This window comes from Apium graveolens, chromosome 7 (genome assembly GCF_009905375.1).
Source record: "Apium graveolens cultivar Ventura chromosome 7, ASM990537v1, whole genome shotgun sequence".
Classification (NCBI taxonomy): domain Eukaryota; kingdom Viridiplantae; phylum Streptophyta; class Magnoliopsida; order Apiales; family Apiaceae; genus Apium; species Apium graveolens.
In genome coordinates, this window is record NC_133653.1 from 182,110,280 (window position 1) to 182,133,149 (window position 22,870).

Sequence of the window (22,870 nt, forward strand, 5' to 3'; positions counted from 1 at the left end):
GCTTGCGAAATTCATATAAAATCAACCCTCTGCTCAAAAATATATTATGAATAATGGTTAAAAAGCTAATTTCGAGATCTACGTGTTAAAATCGTCACTTGCAATAATTTCCGACTTTCCGAGAGAGAAATATTTTATATTTAATTTTTGTTGCATTTGAGTAAAAAGAAAAGGGACAATGAGCATAAAAAGGAATTAGTGAATTACAAGATTGCCCTTGCTTTGGTAGTATATAAATCCATTTGCCCCTTTTTTTTTCTTTTTCCTCCCGTGCACCCCATTTCCCTTTCTCTCTTTTTCTTTCTTTCCTTCACTCTCTCTCTCGAACACTCTCACTCTCTCTCTCGGCTCTCTCCATCTCTCATCTCTCTCACTTGCATGCAACCCTCAAACTTTACTCAAACTCAAAAATATTGCTTCCTCTAGACTTTATTTTTGGTATACTTCTCGATTTCCATTTGCATATAAGTGTTTGCAAGTGTTTTGATGATTAATCACTATGGTGGTGTTCAAGGAAAATGATTTCTTGATACATAACTATAAGAGTGATTTTAAGAAATTTTTGGGGTCATAAACTCGAGAGGAAACCCGTTATAGGCTCTCTCAAGTTCGACCACCACCGGCTATGATCCAAGGAGAGCCGGTGGAGTTTCTATGATATGATAATTTGATGCATGGTTTGGTGTTTAAGTGAATGGAATGATCAAGTAAATGATTAAAACAAGTGGGAAATGTGATATATAACCTTGCATGTCAAAATTGATTCTTGCATGTTTTATTTATGGAAAAACCCGAATGGGTCTTAGGAGTAAAAAAGATGAATTAAGTTGGTTTTGTCAATTATCTTAATGGCTAGTGGAAACTTGATTGCATGACAAAGATTGGGGTGGTGTTTATGTTCGAATTTTGATGATTAAAAGAAGGCGTTGATTTTGATTCTTAATGTGATTATGATTCGGATTTTTGATTAAAAAGGGTGAAGTTTAAGTGCGTAAATGACTCTTCTGATTTGCATTAATTATGCTTGATTGTATGAGATCAAAATTGAATATATATGGTTGTGTTTTGTATGTATGGTTCGAATTAAGGAATAAAAGAAAAAGAAAATTAAATCATTTGTTATTATGAGCTATAAGTGACAACTATGGTCGAAAAAGAGTTATATTAGTGTGATTTGAGAAATAGCTAAGGTTAAGCAAGTACGCTTTGATTGTTAAGAATATAAGGATATAAAAGTTGCGAGAAAGGGATATGCTATATGCTATATGCTATATGCTATATGATATATGCTATATGCTATATGATATATGCTATGTACTATGTGCTTATGTGTATAAGCTATAATCGTATACTCGAGTCAAAGATATAATCGAGTTATCGTATTGAGTGATCGCTCCGGGAACGAGAGTTGAGAATCTGATTAAGGTTTTGGTTTTGATTGTAGATTCGGAGCGTGAGGGCATTCAGGCTAGGAAAGGGAAGGATATACTAGGTGGTAGTAGTTCAACCTTCAGGAAGGCAAATTCAGGCAAGTAACTCTGATTACTTGTGTAAATGGTTATAAAGGGAATGTTATTCATACCATGTAGAGTATTGAACTGTTTAATTATGAAACCCTGATATTGATACCCTGCCTTTGTTCTTGATAAACTGTTATTGATAAGCTTAAGGATTCAACCCTTTGATAATCTATCCTTTCTGTTCAAGTTATCTATTAAGCCATGGATTATATTGAACCCTCTGATTATCCTTGTTAACCCTGTTTAATGATACCCTGTTTTCCTGATCACCCTATTGATCCCTAAACAGATGTTGATCCTTTTAACTTAAGTGCTTTATTATCCCTGATACAGAATCCTTATGAATTGTTCCTTGCGTATCTTTGAATCACTCCCTAAACTTTGTTTCCTTAAAATCTGAATTAAGAATAAGTTTCGACTTGAAAGAGTCCGAATGATTTCAAATTCTTGGTAATGATAAAATGGATTTTAGAAAACCTATTTGTTTTTTTCCAACTCAAGGTTTTCCAAATGAATTCCTGATGGATTGGATTGGGACGTAAGAGGCTAGTGGGACTAGTCCAGTCATGGTAAGAGGCTAGCGGGGCTAGTCCAACTTAAGGCTGAAATTATGCCGATTGGTACCTTAAAGACCGGAATGGAGGTCGGTACGGGCTGATAACCCGTATATAATGAAATGGAAAGATAAAGTGATCCAATCAAGGGTTCTAAATGATTATTTAAAAAGGGAACTGAAACTATCTGTTCAGTAAAATTGATTCTTGAAAATGAAAATGGTTTATATTGTTTTGAAAAGAGTTGATTATGTCAATGTGAAGCTTAAAGCTCGAGAACCCTGATTCTTGCATTTGTTGATCATATGATTGATTCCATATAATGAAATAATGTTGCATTCCTCTATTGAAAGATATATTCTGATCCTTTAATGATTTGTGATGAATGTCGACTTTCGTTCTGCATTGAGCCTTGTTCCTTGAAAGCCCCACATTATCCTTCAAAACCTTTCCTGAACCCAAAAGCTGGAAATCTGCCACCTAGATCAAATAAAGTAGAATGCCCTGAGATTGGTAAAGCATATTGTGAATTGATATTGTAGAACTGCTATATAGTTACTTGCTGAGTTTTATACTCATTTGTTTTGTTTTAATCTAACCATGACAGTTAAGCAAGAAGATGGCCAGGCTTAGGCGCACTGCTTGTAAGAGCGTACCTGGTGGTCCCTACCGTGTTGAGGGCTTCTGGTTGCCAGAGCAGGTAGTGGTATTTGTGAGTGAGCTCGCGCCTAGAAGGAAATGTTTAAAGATACAATGGGTTATCTGTCGGTTCCCAGCCGGAATCGATATTGTTTATTTAATAATATTTTGGGTTTGTAAGTTATATTTTATGATTGGTAGTTGTAATCTTGTCTCATACTTTATCATGTTGATCCTGTTAGTAGTTAATTGGGGTTTATGCTTATTTAATTCTAGATTAAAGGTGTGTGAGTCCTCATTTCCTAACCCCGAGATTGAGGGCATCACAAGTTGGTATTAGAGCTACAGGATCTAGTCCCTGAGACAAGTTAGGATTAAAAAAGGGGTATTTTGGGAATATATCTATATCGCGAGAGAATTCGACTAATATAGAGTTGAGTTAGACTATTAGGTATGGTCTAAGGAAAGTGTTTATTGGTGAAGTAGAAACTAGAGTTAGGGTGTGAGTTAGCTGGAAGCTTTATTTAACCCTAACATTGTTTCTTGGTTGCTGTATTGTGTTTTCTCTCAGGATCCTAGTAGTGGTAGTGACTCAGACTCAGAGATTAGTTTGACTGGTACCCCAGTGGACCCCATTCCACCCTCTCCAGAGGAGCCTGTGTATGTTATTTCAGACCCAGAGGAGGACCTTTCTGAGAGTAGTGAGATCCCTATGCAGATTTCACCCTTGAGGCCAGATTCAGAGACCGCTGCCCCTGAGCCAGAGTCCGAGATGCCTAAGACTGTACCTGTCAGTGTTGGTGGCAAGTTAGCCCAGGATCGAGACTTTGTGTACTCCCGCATTCCTGAGTTGGGAGCTTTGGTGGATAGGTTGATTCGAGATTCTAGGCAGAGGACTGCAGTAGTGATGGAGGAGTGGAGAGCTAGGATTCAGTTGGTGGAGCAGGTTGCCAGGAGGAGATTGGATGAGGGACCATCCACTAGTGATGCTGATGCTGAGGCCCGGAGGCTGCATAAGATCATTCGCTGGATGTTGGTTGTGTTGAGAGAGATTCTAGATGACTAGACGGGACTGTTGGTTGAGCCCGTAGATTGTTGTTTTTCAGCGCCGGTAGGCTTTGGGATACTTGGTCAGATGTCGGGATCCCTTTTTCATTTATTTTGTTATATTTCAGATCTGTATCGTAGTAGTAGTTGTTGGAAGTTAGGGGTAGATAGGGGGACATTTTCCAGTTTTTCCTCTGTTTAATCCTGTTATATTATTGTACCTTATTTCAGAACCTATGATAGCCAGAACTATCTTTATGTACCCTTTGTTTAAATAAATCCATTATCTTGCTTTCCAGTGTGCACCTTAAATATCTCATAACTTGTTCTCAATACCATGTTTTAATACAACCATGTTTTCGTATAACCATGTTTAAAGCTCATAAAACCCTATTTTGTGCCATGATAAAACAACATTGATATGAGAATTATGTAGTAATAGGATTGCATGTGCAAATTGGGTAAAACTTAAAACCCACAAAAGAGATTTCATAAAAACTGTTGTTATATATATATGCCATGCCATCGTATTGCTAAATAATTGCTCAATCAGATTTGTAAGAAATGGCCAACTCACCAGATCATCAAGAAGAAGAAATTCCCACCCAAGACCCAGAAGTAAACCCAGAAACCACCATGATGAGCAGACTTGGTCAGCTTTTGCAACAACCTGTGGCCCCTAAAGTTGGAAACTTTAAGCACTTTCAATCTGTTCATCCCCCAGAGTTCTTAGGTTTGCCAGACCCGATTAAAGCTCAGTCATGGTTGAGAGAAATGGAAAAAGCTTTTGAGTTAGCAAAAGTTAAGGACTATAAGAAAGCTCAGTATGCAAGTTATTACCTGAAAGATGAAGCAAGTTTCTGGTGGGAGTCTTCAAAGGCGTTGTTGGAAGGCAAAGACTTATCTTGGGAGAAGTTCACCGAAATGTTTCTGGAGAAGTATTTGCCAAGTTATATGCAAGACCAGTTGGAAATGAAATTTCTGGATCTTAGACAGGAGGAAATGTCAGTAGCGGAATATGAAGTGAAGTTTTCGGAATTGTCTAGATTCGTACCTGAGTACGTGAATACAGAGGCGAAGAAGGCTAAGAGGTTCCAACAGGGACTTAAGCCGTGGATTAGGAGTCAAATAGCAATGTTAGAAATCAAAAATTATGCTACATTGGTTCAAAAAGCAATGATAGTGGAAGGTGAGCGAGAAGCTGCAAAAAGAGAAAATGAAGGAAGAAAAAGGAAGTTTGAAAGCTCTGAGCAAGAGCAAGGAAGCTCAAAGTTTAGAGGAAGGTTTGGAAAGAATGGTGGAGGTCAGAACCAAAAGTTCTAGAAGTTTAAACCCGGCAACAGAGCTCAGAAGAACCGCTTCCAGAAAACTGGACAATCGGGGAAGGATAGCAGACCTCAGATTCAATAATACAGGAATTGTGGAAAGAGACACCAGGGAAGGTGTAATAAGCTGGATATAACATGTTTTAAGTGCAACCAGAAGGGGCATTACTCTTCAGAATGCCCAAGTGGAGCGAGGAAGCCTGATTCGGCTTGTTTCAAGTGTGGTAAAGTGGGCCATATGGCCAGGAATTGCAAGGAGCCTGTTCAGAAGGCTAATGTTCTCAGGATTGCTGGATCGATGTCTCTCCCAGCACCATCAGCTCAACCTAGAGCTAGGACCTTTAACATGATGATGAAAGATGCGGTGCAAGATGTGGACGTGGTAGCAGGTATGCTTGTTATTAATTCAGTAGAAGTAAAAGTTTTGATAGATTTTGGAGCAACTAGATCTTTTATCTCTGAAAGTATTCTTGATAAGTTAAATTGTGTTGCGTACCCTCTAGAACCTAATTTGATTATAGAGGTAGCCAATCAAGAGAAAGTTATTGCTAGCAAGATTTGTCCTGGATGTGATGTGACTATAGAAGGTCGGCACTTTTCTGCTGACTTAATTCCCTTTAAGTTAGGAGAATTTGAGGTCATACTAGGAATGGATTGGTTGTCAAACCATGAAGCGCAAATAGAATATAAAAGTAAAAAGGTGAAGTTAAGAACCAAGGAGGGTGAAGAGGTGATATTTAAAAGAAAGAGGCAGGAGAAGAAATTTTTAACGGCTATTGAGGCAAGGAGATTAATACGTCAAGGATGCGAAGTTTATTTGGCTCATATCGTGGACGTGGAGAAAGAATCTGTGAAGATCGAGGATATTCCGGTAGTAAGAGATTTTCCGGATGTGTTTCCTGATGAATTGCCTGGACTACCTCCAGATAGAGAGATCGAGTTTACGATTGATTTGGCTCCTGGAACAGAACCAGTGTCAAAAGCTCCCTATCGCATGGCGCCGGTCGAGATGAAGGAATTGGCAGCCCAGTTGCAAGAATTGTTAGATAAAGGAGTGATCCGACCGAGTGTATCCCTGTGGGGCGCACCGGTGTTATTTGTAAAGAAAAAGGATGGAAGTATGAGGTTGTACATTGATTACCGCGAACTGAATAAGTTAACGATCAAGAATAAATACCCTCTACCGCGGATCGATGACTTGTTTGACCAGTTAAAAGGAGCTTCATGTTTCTCCAAGATTGATTTAAGGTCTGGGTATCATCAGTTAAAGATCAAAGCGGAAGATATACCCAAGACAGCGTTCTAAACGAGGTACGGACATTATGAGTTTTTGGTAATGGCATTTGGCTTGACGAATGCGCCAGCTACATTTATGGATCTTATGAACAGAGTGTTCAAGCAGTATTTGGATAAGTTCGTTATTGTGTTTATCGACGATATACTGATTTACTCCAAGACGGAAGAAGATCATAAGGAGCATTTGAGGATTTCCTTGGAAATTTTATGAAAAGAGAAGCTGTATGCTAAGTTTTCAAAGTGCAAATTTTGGCTAAAGGAAGTGCAATTTTTTTGGTCATGTAGTTAAGAAAGAAGGAATCAAAGTGGACCCAGCCAAGATAGAAGCTGTAATGAATTGGGAAAGACCCAAGACTCCTACGGAAGTCAGAAGTTTTCTGGGATTAGCCGGATATTACAGGAGATTTGTGCAAGATTTCTCTAAGATTGTCGTTCCGTTGACAAAGTTGACGAGAAAGAACGAGAAGTTTGTTTGGACAGAAAGGTGCAAGGATAATTTTTAAGAGTTAAAGAAGAGACTGGTAACCGCCCCAGTGTTGGTATTACCAGATGATAAAGGGGAATTCGTGATATTCAGTGATGCTTCATATAAAGGACTTGGATGCATGTGAATGCAACACGGGAAGGTAATAGCATACGCGTCAAGGCAACTCAAGCCGCACGAGCAAAAGTATCCAACGCATGATTTGGAATTGGCAGCAATTGTGTTTGCCCTTAAGATTTGGAGGCATTATTTGTACGGGGAAAAGTGCGAGATTTACACGGATCATAAAAGTTTAAAGTATATCTTTACTCAGAAAGAATTGAATATGCGACAAAGAAGGTGGTTGGAATTGATCAAAGATTATGATTGTGCGATAAACTATCATCCTGGAAAGGAAAATGTGGTAGCTGATGCTTTAAGTCGAAAGGAAAGGTTGAATATGTTAACGTCATCGGAAGGATTGATCAAGGACTTTGAAAAGATGGAAATAGAGGTGCAGACTCCAGAATGTGGAGGTGAAGCTATCTATGCAATGTTGTTTCAACCCGAGATTTTGGAAAAGATTCGATGCTGTCAAGAGCAAGTGATGAATCGTGAAAATGATAAGTTGATGGGAAAAGAAATTAAAGCTCAAAAGGATGGAAAAGGGATATACCGTGTTAATTCACGTATTTGGATACTAATGTCGTGGAACTAAAGCACGAGATTTTGCAAGAAGTGCATAACTCGAGATTTTCAATTCACCCTGGGAGTACGAAGATGCACCAGGATTTAAAAGAAAGTTATTTATGGCCAAACATAAAAAAGGAAATTGCGGAATGGATAAGTAAATGTTACACGTGCCAAAGAGTCAAAATGGAACATCAAAGGCCAAGCGGATTGCTTCAGCCACTGGACATACCTGAATGGAAATGGGAGCATATAGCGATGGATTTCGTGGTAGGATTACCTAAAACCAAGTCAAATCATGATGCGATTTGGGTGGTAATCGATCGGTTGACGAAGTCAGCTCATTTCTTGCCGATAAATGAAAGGTTTTCATTGGAAAAATTGGTCAAAATTATATTTGGATGAGATTGTGATGCGTCATGGAGTTCCTGTGTCTATCGTGTCCGATAGAGACCCAAGGTTTAACTCGAGATTTTGGCAACAATTCCATGATCATTTGGGAACTAAGTTGAAAATGAGTACGGCATATCATCCGCAGACAGACGGACAAAGTGAAAGGACAATTCAGACAATTGAAGATATATTGCGAACCTGTGTAATAGATTTCAAAGGAAATTGGGACGATCATTTGCCCTTAATTGAGTTTTCCCACAACAACAGTTATCACGCGAGTATTGGCATGCCGCCTTATGAAGTGTTGTATGGAAGAAAGTGTAGGTCCCCTACTTATTGGGATGAAGTTGGTGAGCGCAAATTAATTGGCCCAGAGTTAGTTCAACAAACGAAGGAAAAGGTCGAAATGATTCAAAAGAGATTAATTGCAGCTCAAGATCGACAAGCGAAGTACGCAAATCAAGAACGTAAAGATGTGCAACTCGAATCTGGAGACAAAGTCTTGTTAAAGATATCTCCTTGGAAAGGTTTAACTCGATTCGGAAAGAAAGGAAAGTTGAGTCCTAGGTATATAGGACCATTTGAAGTATTGCGTTGAGTTGGGAAAGTGGCATATGAATTGGCGCTACCTCCGCAAATGCAATATCTGCACAATGTATTTCATGTATCTCTTCTAAAGAAGTATAATGTTGATGCGAGCCATGTGATCGAGTTGGAACCAGTGGAAATCTAACCATATTTGTCCTATGTGGAACAGCCAGTGCGAATTTTGGATCAAAAAGAAAGGATGCTTAGAAATAAAGTTGTACCTCTAGTTAGAGTGTTACGGAGAAATCCATTAGTCGAAGAATCGACTTGGGAGTTAGAAAGCGAAATGAAAGAAAAGTATTCCCATCTATTTGCTTAGATTAGATTCTGGGGACAGAATCCTTTTAAGAACGGTAGATTGTGACGACTGAGAATTTTGCGACGTAATAAAGTATGTGTTATGTGATGTGATTATAATTATGTGACTAAGTGCTGATTAATTGTCTTTTCTGTATATTAGAATATAGGAGTGTAAATCAAAACGTTCCAATTTAAAGAGTCAGCTTAGAAGTTAAGCTGTGGTGTCGGGCCGTCAGGTAGAACGGAACCCGTCCTAATAAGGAGTTAAAGAATATAAATGTGAATTATGAAATGAATGTTTAAATAAAGTATTTCGTCCTAAGTAACGTGTCGATTGATAATGATAATGAGAAACGTAATCAAAACGCTGAGCGTCGGGCCGTCAGGTTGAACGTGACCCGGTATGCGTAGAAAAGGATAAAGATTAAAGAAGGATAAATTCCATGATCAGACCTGAGTCATTGTGTGATTGCTTGACTGTGTGCATGACTATGTGTTCTGTGACATTTTTAGGAATTATGTGATTTAAATAAAGGTTTAATTAACTTCGCGCATTTTTATAAAATCATCCGAGTAAGATAAAAACATGGGATTTGTTCTAATATTTTCTTAGTAGTCTCAGAGACTTTTTAAAAATGATGAGTGGATTTATTTGATGGTCTTTGCATTTTTAAATTGATTTTATGTGGAAAATGTTATTATTAAAGCGCGCTTGCGAAATTCATATAAAATCAACCGTCTGCTTAAAAATCTATTATGAGTAATGGTTAAAAAGCTAATTTCGAGATCTACGTGTGAAAATCGTCACTTGCAATAATTTCCGACTTTCCGAGAGAGAAATATTTTATTTCAAATTTTTGTTGCATTTGAGTAAAAAGAAAAGGGACAATGAGCATAAAAAGGAATTAGTGAATTACAAGATTACCCTTGCTTTGGTAGTATATAAATCCATTTGCCCCCTTTTTTTTCTTTTTCCTCCCGTGCACCCCATTTCCCTTTCTTTCTTTTTCTTTCTTTCCTTCACTCTCTCTCTCGAACACTCTCACTCTCTCTCTCGGCTCTCTCCATCTCTCATCTCTCTCACTTGCATGCAACCCTCAAACTTTACTCAAACTCAAAAATATTGCTTCCTCTAGACTTTATTTTCGGTATACTTCTCGATTTCCATTTGCACGTAAGTGTTTGCAAGTGTTTTGATGATTAGTCACTATGGTGGTGTTCAAGGAAAATGATCTCTTGATACATAACTATAAGAGTGATTTCAAGAAATTTTTGGGGTCATAAACTCGAGAGGAGACCCGGCATGGGCTCTCTCAAGTTCGACCACCACCGGCTATGATCCAAGGAGAGCCGGTGGAGTTTCTATGATATGATAATTTGATTTTTTAGCTTTGCATGTTATGGTTTCTTGAAAGCTTAAAAAAGGGTTTTGTTTCTTTTGTTGAAACTCGAATATGTGATTGATAAAATGATTCCATTGATTGTTTTAGGAAGTAAATGGATGTGTGTAGGTGATTGTTGCTTAGAAAAATCAAAAATCAAGGTTTGCATGTTGGATTATACTTCGACTTTTTGCTAATTAAAAAGAGGAATTGGATTTGATGAGTTGATCCTAATAAACACTAAGCTTATTGAGCATAAAAAGTAATTGCATGTTAGTTTTAAAGAAGATCAAGTTGTGCATGTCAATGTTTAGTCCTTGAGTTGTGAATTTGATTCTTGTCGAATGGAAAATGAGTTTAAAAGGGATTAATTTGTTGATTAAGTGAATGCATGTTGGTTGAATGAGTTAATTAAAGTTAGAATCGCAAGGTGATGTATGGTTTGGTGTTTAAATGAATGGAATGATCAAGTAAATGATTAAAACAAGTGGGAAATGTGATATATAACCTTGCATGTCAAAATTGATTCTTGCATGTTTGATTTATGGAAAAACCCGAATGGGTCTTAGGAGTAAAAAAGATGAATTAAGTTGGTTTTGTCAATTATCTTAATGGCTAGTGGAAACTTGATTGCATGACAAAGATTGGGGTGGTGTTTATGTTCGAATTTTGATGATTAAAAGAAGGCGTTGATTTTGATTCTTAATGTGATTATGATTCGGATTTTTGATTAAAAAGGGTGAAGTTTAAGTGCGTAAATGACTCTTGTGATTTGCATTAGTTGTGCTTGATTGTATGAGATCGAAATTAAATATATATGGTTGTGTTTTGTATGTATGGTTCGAATTAAGGAATAAAAGAAAAAGAAAATTACATCATTTGTTATTAAGAGCTATAAGTGACAGCTATTGTCGAAAAAGAGTTATATTAGTGTGATTTGAGAAATAGCTAAGCTTAAGCAAGTACGCTTTGATTGTTAAGAATATAAGGATATAAAAGTTACGAGAAAGGGATATGCTATATGCTATATGCTATATGCTATATGCTATGTGCTATGTGCTATGTGATTATGTGTATAAGCTATAATCGTATACTCGAGTCAAAGATATAATCGAGTTATCGTATTGAGTGATCGTTCCGGGAACGAGAGTTGAGAATCTGATTAAGGTTCTGGTTTTGATTGTAGATTCGGAGCGTGAGGGCATTCAGGTTAGGAAAGGGAAGGATATACTAGGTGGCAGTAGTTCAACCTTCAGGAAAGCAAATTTAGGCAAGTAACTCTGATTACTTGTGTAAATGGTTATAAAGAGAATGGTGTTCATACCATGTAGAGTATTGAACTGTTTAATTATGAAACCCTGATATTGATACCCTGCCTTTGTTCTTGATAAACTGTTATTGATAAGCTTAAGGATTCAACCCCACATTATTGATTAAGTAAAATTGATTCTTGAAAATGAAAATGGTTTATATTATTTTGAAAAGAGTTGATTATGTCAATGTGAAGCTTAAACCTCGAGAACCCTGATTCTTGCATTTGTTGATCATATGATTGATTCCATATAATGAAATACTGATGCTTTCTTCTATTGAAAGATCTATTATGATCCTTTAATGATTTGTGATAAATGTCAGCTTTCGTCCTGCATTGAGCCTTGTTCCTTGAAAGCCCCACATTATCCTTCAAAACCTTTCCTTAACCCAAAAGCTGGAAATCTGCCACCTAGATCAAATAAAGTAGAATGTCCTGAGTTTGGTAAAGCATATTGTGAATTGATATTGTAGAACTGCTATATAGTTACTTGCTGAGTTTTATACTCATTTGTTTTGTTTTAATCTAACCATGGCAGTTAAGCAAGAAGATGGTCAGGCTTAGGCGCACTGCTCGTAAGAGCGTACCTGGTGGTCCCTACCGTGTTGAGGGCTTCCGGTTTCCAGAGCAGGTAGTGGTATTTGTGAGTGAGTGAGCGCCTAGAAGGAAATGTTTAAAGATACAATGGGTTATCTGTCGGTTCCTAGCCGGAATCGATATTGTTTATTTAATAATATTTTGGGTTTGTAAGTTATATTTTATGATTGGTAGTTGTAATCTTATCTCATACTTTATCTTGTTGATCCTGTTAGTAGTTAATCGGGGTTTATGCTTATTTAATTCTAGATTAGAGGTGTGTGAGTCCTCATTTTCTAACCCCGAGATTGAGGGCGTCACAACTACACTCCCAACCAAATAATAGTTTTGACCTTGTAAGCGAAAACAATATGGTGAGCTATCTCTGTTTATTGAGTTATCAATCTTACCACCGGTGGAAGTGAATTGAAACATGCAGTTGTACGCTCTTATGTACTATTTAAAATGCCTCGATTTCTCACCACCAAGTAACAAAGAAGCTAGTGGTTCTGGTGGCGGTCTTTCTTTTGGAAAATGTATTTGAACATTCCGATAGCACATAGAAAATGTGGGCTCTTTATGCGGACATGATTTATTATTACGCTCTTCGTTCCACATAGTAGCACCATATTTATTGCACAACTTTGACGGAGGACCAAGATCCATATATCCACGCCATAAATTGTGATTCAAAATCACACCATCCATGTCATTATGGTACATATCATCAATTCCAACATCTGAATCACTGGACTCTGAATTGTCAATTTCAACCACATTTTTAAAATCTGAAATCAAATTCCTCTTCTCAGAAGATGCTTGACATATATTCTCTCATGCACTGTTTCTTAACTTTCATTCATGGCGATTATGACAACTCTACGTAAATGAGATGTCCCAGGTTGGCTCATTCGCCCATGTTCGAAGATGGGATTAGAGTATGAAGATGCGTCACCGCTATTCACAGAGTTATTACCAAGTCCTTTACGTTTCACAGCTGCATAGCAAACAAATACTTTACTACACATCTTCGTTGTTGAAGAAAGTGGGATTAATTAATTACATTCTGTAAATTTTAAAAAAAAAATTAGAAAACAACATATTCTCAAAAAAACGTACTCATGGCATATGTATACATCTTCTCAATATTAGGACCACGTACTCTATATTTCTTATCTGCAACATAATACAACAATGGAAACTAATTGTTTTCCCATCAAAACAAACATAAAATCTCATAATTTTATTAATAGGTAACGCACACATGGTACTGTTCATGTCTGAAGGCGTGGAAGATGGTTTTGTGTTCTTCACCGCTACACTGTTATTTTCTACATCTGTAATTCCCGATAAAGATGATTGATGAACAAAAATAAAAATAAAATACAGAGTTATTAATATACATTGTTAGTAATGGAAGTAACTGATTAGGGGAAATAATGAAATATAAAATCATAACAACTTATTTAAAACAGAATTATTAAAAGACAACATACATATGGGGTTTGTATAAATCTTCTCAATATTGCGACCACGTATTCTATGTTTCACGGCTGCAACCAATAACACAATATAATTTTAAACATATAACAAAGGCAACAGAACATACAAACTTCGTAATTTCAGTATCAAGTTATAATATAACGTACACGACGCATTAGTAATATCTGACAATGCAGCAGCTCCTTCCATGTTCTTGGTTGTTAGAGTGTTATTTTCTTCAAGTATAATACCCGAAATAGGTGAAATTTATACACTGCAAGGAGTGTTATTTGATCCACCAACAGGTCTCAATCCCACACTTGTGCTCATACGTTTCAAATCTAGCAATCAACAAATATCACAGACAATAAAATTATACACAACAACATACATCTTCAAGGAACATTGGCCAAGAAAGTGAACATCTGCACAGAACATTTGTAAAAAACACTACACATACCAGTGAAGGAATATCTGCTGCTTTTATTAGACGATACATCAACAACAAAGTTAGAAGGTTTATTGGGGGGGGCAATCACGCAAAACATTTGTCTCATTTGATAAAGGCTGTAAAGGAGACCCAATTCCCACTATAAAATGCATATGTTACACATGAGTTTCAAAATTAATTTATGTAACATATAAGATATGTATGATATGGAAAACTTACCAGACGATACTACAGAACCTGTTGTCTGTTGATTTTAAACTGTAACATTGGGACTCAGATTTTCTTGGCCAACACAAATACTTCTACGCTTCACAACTAAGTTCATGAAACAAATATAAGAACATGATTTATATTCAAATCTACATAAGAACAGAAAGACAAACAAAGATACAATACCAGAAGAGTCAGGAACATTCAAACTTGGGATGGGCTGCAGCACAGAAGATTGATTTGCGTCCTCATTTGATGAATCTCGGCTATGAATCAAATGTTTCAAACCTATGGATAAAGACACAAACCAACCAAATCAGATAACATTTAACGTGCATAATGATTAACATGACTTCATAATGAAAACAAACCTATAAGTGAAATCCTTGAAAAGGTTGTCTGAGAGCGTGGATCCATGATTAACAACAGATCAACGGAGCTTTGAATGAATGAAAAAATCAGAGGAGGATGGAGTTATGCAGCAGCCTGAGAGAAACAATTCAAAAAAATTCAAACGTACTATTCAGTTGTTACAATCAGGGAGTGGGTTAAGTGTATATTATGGTAGTTTCTAAAATGGGTTATAATTAATGTAAATGTGAAAGATACATGTATATGTGTATAATATAAAGTTTTATGTGTAAAAAATTAAAATGGGTCATGGGTAAATTTATGGGTAATAGTAGCATTTAAGATTATATAAATTTTAAAGTGTATTACTCTTCTTCATTATAAATACTGTATGCGTATCTTTTAAAATTTTGATCACACTATTATAGTAATTATTTTTTATCATAATTAAAAGTATTTGTTAATTTTTTTAATATATAAAAAGATTCAGCTCAACAAATTTTACTATGCAATTAAAACTTTTAATTAATGTTTTGGTCCATTTTGTTTAAAATACTAGGATTTTGACAATGACAGTACACTGAATCAGTGAACAAACTATTAACGTATCGATTTTCTTCGGAAAAATATTTTTTTATATAAATTAATTTAATTAAATAAAAAAGTAAAGATTGTAAAGCACATTTTCCGAATAATGAGTACTAATTTCACGCAAAAAAATAAATAAATTATGAGTACTACAAGAATGGGTCAATTTAAAATTCCAAATTATTGACGCAATACTGTAATTCTATATATCTAGCATCCTATTAATGATAACAAAATAATTCGACTACCTGACATACGACACAATGGACTGGTTGGTTGCACCTTGATGGGGATTTTGCCTCCGAAAGTTTGTGGACAAACATTTTCTTTGTGTTAAATTTTAATTTTATTAGCTTAATTATTATAAGAAATTGATGTAAGTAAACCTAAGTTTTATATATATATTCGTGTTAAGATGGCCAAATTTTATGCAGAAATGCAAGCTATTCTCGTCAATTTAATAAGATGTAAATGAGAACAAATATCGCGGAGAAGTTGAATCGTTAGAAGTTTGGAAGAATCAAAATTCAAGGACTAGAGCGTCGTTTACCAGTAGGAAAAATAACACAGAGAAATATTGGGGGATAAAGGATTGGATTTAATCGGATCGGGTTTGATTCATATTTTTATTTATTTAATTTTACCGATCATGGATAAGGGATCAAGAGAGTTCCGGTCCGTTAATATTTTCTCAAAAAATATTAAAATCAAATTTCTAAACGAAATTTTAAACAGTGGTAAACAATTCATTTACCATTAGGATCGATTTAAAAAACTTGACAGAACCAAAAAGACGATAATTAGTATTCCCTCTATCTTATTAAATTGTATATATCACTTTTTGGTATATTTTTCAATATTCTTTTAAAACATAATTTCACAATATTTTTTTTTAATTTTTTTTTTCTGAATAAAAAATTATATTTAAATTTTTATTCAAAAAAAAATAAAAAAATATTATAAAACTATATTTTATAGAAGTCTCAAAATACATCAATGAATAGAATCTAATTGTATGGAAGGGAGGTAATAGTGTATAAGGAGAGGGAGTATCTAAGTTTAAAAGTAGCTTGGTTCGTTCACTATTTTAATTTTCAATTTAAAAGTTTAGTAAGCTAATGATGTATATATCTTCTAAATTCTAATTTTAAGCTAATGATGTATATACCTTCTAAATTCTAATTTTATTTAGCATAAGAGTACTAATTTTATAAGTTATATTAGAGAATGCAATTGGTGCGCGGGTGTGGCTCAGACTAGCGAGCAATATTTACGTTTAGGGGTTCTGATAAATAAAAACCCCAAAAATGTTTAATTTGTTTAGGTAAATATATACAAATTTTCATGATATATATATATATATATATTAGGATCCCATAAACTGATTTCGATTAGGATCCTCGAATCTCAGGATCGGCCATGCCATGCCAGTGCGCTTACTAAGCCGAGACTTAACGAAAAAATTAATATATGTGTCGTATATTTTTTTATACATGACTTGCTAAATAATTTATATCCTTAAGATAATGACATTATTTCAGTTTTGCAAATATAATAAGCAGCTTTCTGCAGTTACATATTTATAAATAAATGTTAAAAAATTAAAAATTATGTATATATATTGATAAATTAATAAATTATTAATTTATCTATTAATTATCAGTTTAATCAATTAATATTTTTTTTCGTAGAGCATTAATTTATCAAGTTTTACTTGTATACTTTTTAATATAGCAATGATTAGAAAAAAATGATTAATTAAATTTATACAAAATGAGCCCCAGATTTTTCTCCTTTTTTGCAGTAAATTAGTGCCATAATCAGTGTTATTTTTTTACTGTCACATTCTTGATCACTAAAACTATTAAAGTAGGTAAATTGCATGTATCCTAAAAATACTCACATTCCCGATTTGAAGTGATACTAGCACCTGTAATAACCGATTCACGAAATCAGTCGAGAAAATAGAAATTATGAATATTTTTTGCCCAACAAAAAAAACTGAAGATTTAATGCCATTTAAGATTGATCTTCATTTTCACCTATATATACACCTACTCCAGACTTGATGTAGCATACAAACATATATTAAACAAGTATTACATCGGATATATTATTTAAAAATGGACGTAATCACAAAGTGTATCTCAATCGTACTCTTTTACTCTTTGTTCGTGAGCTCAATCAGTAAGTTTTATGTGTACCAACATCTATATTCATTTGCTCCTAATTTTGTTTGCAATCATCCAAAAAAATTTATATTATAAAGCTTATGTTGGGTTCCTATAATTTATTATTTTGTTACAAAAGTTTTCGTGTTTTTTATGAAATTTAAAACATCAAATATAGTAGAGTTTAAACTGAGCTTCAAAATTATATTCGATGATTTTATTTTTGAATACTTTTAACCTTAATTCTTGTTCATACAGAAAAAGTGGGGATAATTCGTACACGAAATCATTATTTATTTCTTTGTTGCACAGGTGGCTGTGACGATCCAAAAACGAACCCAATAATCACGCAAGCATTGACCGGAGTGAAAATACAAAATCAACCGCAACGAAAAGTGACGTTAAAAGCACCCTGCAATTGCTGTCAAACACTTGTAAAACTTTCATGCCGTGGATTCAAAACAGTGGAGCCTCTCGATCCAAATATCATCGTACAAAAGGGCGACGTTTGCTCTCTTACCAATAGCCTCTGTCCCGGCAGTTCAACAACGTTTACATATGCCTCAAATCAGCCTTACAACTTTAACACTCTTTCGTTTCAAGTTGCTTGTTCTTAAAAATTGGTTACACAAGATACGGGATATATGTACCTACGGACTACGGAGGTTGAGTATTATAATTTTAGTTTAAAAGTTGTCATTCGTTTGAAATTTGTTTGTCCACCTATACATGGCGTTTTAGTGATAAATTGTGTCCATTTTTAAATAAATCTTTTATAGGATGTCAAATATAAACACCACTTAGGCATGATATTGAATTTAGGGAATTTATCAAAATTTTATTTTTATAAAATTATTTGTAATTTTACTAACTTCTGAAAATATTTATAAATATATTATTTTTATTTTGAAAATATTTATAAAAATACGATATTACGAAAAGAGGTTGCACTTTATTTTTAACCGTGCAACTGTTTTATAGCATTCCGTATCGTATTATTTGTTGTATTATAGGTTTCAAATTATATTACAAATATGATTATAAATTTGCAGAACGTATTTACGTATATATTATTTAAAATTTAAGTTGCAAACATGGTTGCAAAATGGCTCCAAAATTGCGGAACGTACAAATATTTTTAAAAAATTATAATATTTTTACAAAATTTTTGTAAAATTTAGATATTTATGAAAAACCCCTTTATACTATAATTATAAAAGGTAGAAAATAATATACGTTTTAAGCAAAAAAATTATTTAAATATTTTGCTAGTTATAATATAATTATTTCATTTAGCTAAAGATTACAAAATCGAACGTAAAAAACAACTTTTGAATATTTCAATTTTAATAGTAAAATATAAATGTACTAAATGTATTTATCTAATGTTTAAATTAAAATAAATCTTTTTGACAACATTTTGTTAAATGTTTACTCTGATCTTATCTTGTAAGTACAATTTGTTTAGACATTTGCGACAATTGATTTCTCAATAAAACTTACCCTTGAATAAAGAAGACGGGGGCTTGGTGAAATTTTAGTATGTGAATGAGGGGTGTGAATGGATCGGATCTGGATTGGATCAGCCTTGATCTATATTCTGATCCATTTAATTTTACTGGATTCGGATCCGGATCAGATTTTTGTCGGATTTTTTATAACCCGATCCGGAATTCATATCCGGATCCGTTAAAATCACGGATCACGGACCGGAGCTCTGATCCATTAATATTTTAAAAAAATGAAATGCGAATACAATTTCTTACATTACATCCAAGCACAGTGAATAAAAATAATAACTACTCCTATGTTTAAAATTCAAAATTCTGTTTCAGAAAAAATTAAAAGAGGAGGATGGACTTTCAACTCTTTCTTAGATCCGGGAATGGAGTCTCCCATGTATAATAGCCACACGTGAGGCATGTACATGCTTTTTGTTATACTAAAAAAGGGTTTTTGTATACATGTTTTTGGTCTGAGCAGAATATTTGGGATGAAGCAGGAGGAGCCCAATGAATTGAAAATAAAAAATGTTTATCCCTCCATCACAAAAGAACACTGAATCAGTAGCTAACCAATAAAAAAACTAAAAGTGTGACCAATGAGTGGGGCAACTTAAGTATCAACATATTTGCACTTTGATATATTTATACAAGTCCAAGCTAATAGGAAAGTAAACTACGAGACCGATTCTGAAATGAACAATGAACTAATATGATATACAAAACTCAATATTTATTAGACTAGATATAAGCATCCGTATTTAGCATGTATGGTATTGGTCATGGTGGGTTTTATTAGTGTAGCATTTACCTTGACACTCCATAAACCTCTATGTTCCACACACTTGGTAATGGTCCTCAGTGTTAGTCAGCCACTAAACACTGCGCTAGACATTAGAATTATCAAGTGAGAGTGTTGCATAAAGGGTTAACAAAAAATAATATATAAATATATTATATATTTTATATATAATTTTTTATATATATGTAAATATATATATATATATATATATATATTTCTGAAATATAATAAATTATCCGGATTGAATTATTAATGGACCGGATCGGCCTAAATCCATATCCGGTACTTATCGGATCGGATCGTAACCGGATCGGATTTTTTTCGGATCGGATTTTTTTTTAAGCGACCCATATCAACTCCATTAGCCTTCGGATCGGACCGAATTTCCGATCCATTGACAGTCCTACAACGTAGTCTTCACTTTTAAACCTGTGGACCAACTATGTGCGCTTTTGACAGAGGTCAATGATACATTTGGGTTTTTAATAAAAAACATTATGCGATCTGTTTTTTATTTTTCTTATTATATTACGTTTTAACTTTTGCCTTACATATTTAGGTGCTTTAACCGAATAGGTAAAATTAAATTTTATAATTTTTTTTGTGAAATAAATTTTGATCATATACTTTTATTCACAAAAATAAAATTTATAAAATAAGAATTTTAACTATTTAATCAAATTAATTAAATATATGTGTTAAAAGTTAAAGTGTCAAATATTAAAAAATAGAGAAAGTATATCCGAATGTACATATAATTCATGAAAAGGAAATGAATAAAAAAAGTTTAATTAAACTTTTTTTAGTTATTATACACTAAAAAGGAATAAAATAATATATCAATAATTTACTAAAGACATAAGACAAGTCAACAAAATAACACAAAATTATTTCTAAGAAATTAAAATATATGTCATCAAATTGATCACTCATAAATAATACAATAATAAGGTTTAATTCTAAAAGAAAAAAATAATAACGTTCTATCAAGATAAACAAATTGACAACGAAATATTCTTAATCTTCATAATCAACGTTTGTGAAGAGTTTCACAAACCACAAAATAAGTTTTGCTTATAAATAAACACTATTATATATTTCTGGCTATACAAATAGAACACATCATTTAAAAATATTTGTCATAATATATCCAAATCATTCAAACAACATATAAAATAACGTTAATTAGTAACAGAAATCTCTTCTATATATAATAGCACAACAAGGGGATAATATTTTGAGATTAAAAAGTCTCATTAAAAAGACTAAATTACCCATGTTTTTAATATTTATATAAAAGTTATGTTTTGTGGGAATCAAACCCGAGTTACTTCATTCTTCAATACAACATCTTACCACTACACCATATTGTCACATGTGCTTTTTATCATACACATAATATGTAAGTGTGTTAAAGGAATATTTTATTTAACTTTAAAGATAGCTAATTGAATTTCGAAAAAAAAGATAGTTACTTGAATATTTGTACAATTAATTTTAAATAACTGAATTCCAGATATAAAGTTATATATAGTACATAAATAGCTTATTATCTTATTTATTATTTTTTTTGTTTGATAATATATCTCATATATTTTTAACATATTGTTTATTATAAAAAGTAATTAAAATGTACATATATAATTTTTAAAGAAAATATTGAAAATAGAATCGCCTATATATAAATAATCTAGATTGTTATTAAATATTTAGATACGTTCGAATTATAACAAGTCAATGAATTTTAGTTTATTTTGAATTTCAAATCAGAATTTGGCCCATTATTCAAAAAATACTCGAAATTTGACTCTATGACTAGCCGAAAACATTGTCACATTCTACTTTTAGTAAATTTAAATTAGAAGTTCGACGAGAATATCTTACCAATAATGTGAAATTTTTTGATATCTTATATTAATATAAATTAATGTGTTTGAGGTGTTTATAGGATCAAGTCAATTGATTATTTGTATTAAAATTACTAACTTCAATGGTAGCGCAATAGTGATTTGAGACTTGTCCCGATTTTAAAAATATTTGAAATTTGATATGAAATCTCAAGAAATTTGTTAAAACTACGATGATATATTAAATCGATTTATTTTTCATTTTTCACTTTAAAAAAACTAGCATTTTAAAAAGAATTCTTTTAGATAAACGATATTTATTGATCAAGATAATATTTTACAAATATTTTAAATTATTTTAATATTTTGAATTATTCAAATAAAATTTATATCTATACTATAGTGTAGCATTTGATTCAATACATTTTATACTATTTTAAAAAATAAATATTGTTCAATAATTTGAAAGAATTAACCAGTTCAACTAATATTTATAAAACTTTATCGAATTGAAAAATATTTAATTTTAGGAGAATAGTATACAATATTATCAAATTATTATATGAAGAAATATTAGAGTAGTAATAAAAGAAACTTAAAAATAGTTTAAATAACAATATAATTATAATTTTTCCTTCAAATTATTGAAAAAATCATGAACATCAATAATAAGTCTTACAATATATAATTTATTTTTATGTTACATGATTGATACTCGGTCGCGTAAAAAACAAATATGGATTGTTTTTCAGTGATAATGTGAATACCATATATAAATTATTGCAATTTATTTATTACATAATTTTAATTTTTGAATAATTATAAATACATGTTATTTAAGTAATCAATTGTCTCACTAGATATTAATAATGATTATACATGTACATAAATAAGATATTTAACATATAAATAATTAAAACCATCGTAATTTCCTAAGAAATGTAACATACCATAATTCAGATGCTAACATAAACACATATAACCTAATCTTATTTTGTTAAGAGTGGTGTAAAAAAAACTAACATTTTTCCAAACATACATACGTTAAATTTCAAAAACTAACATTTTTCATTAAAATCAACTTTTATATTAACAATAGTGTAAATTTTATATTATGATTGCTAATAATTCTGAATTCAGTTATTCATTTTTTATCTTTTTAAATTGAGTAATTTAATTGTAAGTTAATAGAGAACTCAGTAATAATATAGACCAGTTATATAGTTTATTTAAATAAAATTCTAAATTTTTGGTCAACTCTGTATTCAACATATATGTTAATTTTTAACTTTTTCTTTATAAACATACCAACGACATTCTATATATTAAATTTATTTGTTTCATTTTAAACGTACACTAACTACCATGTTTATATTCATTA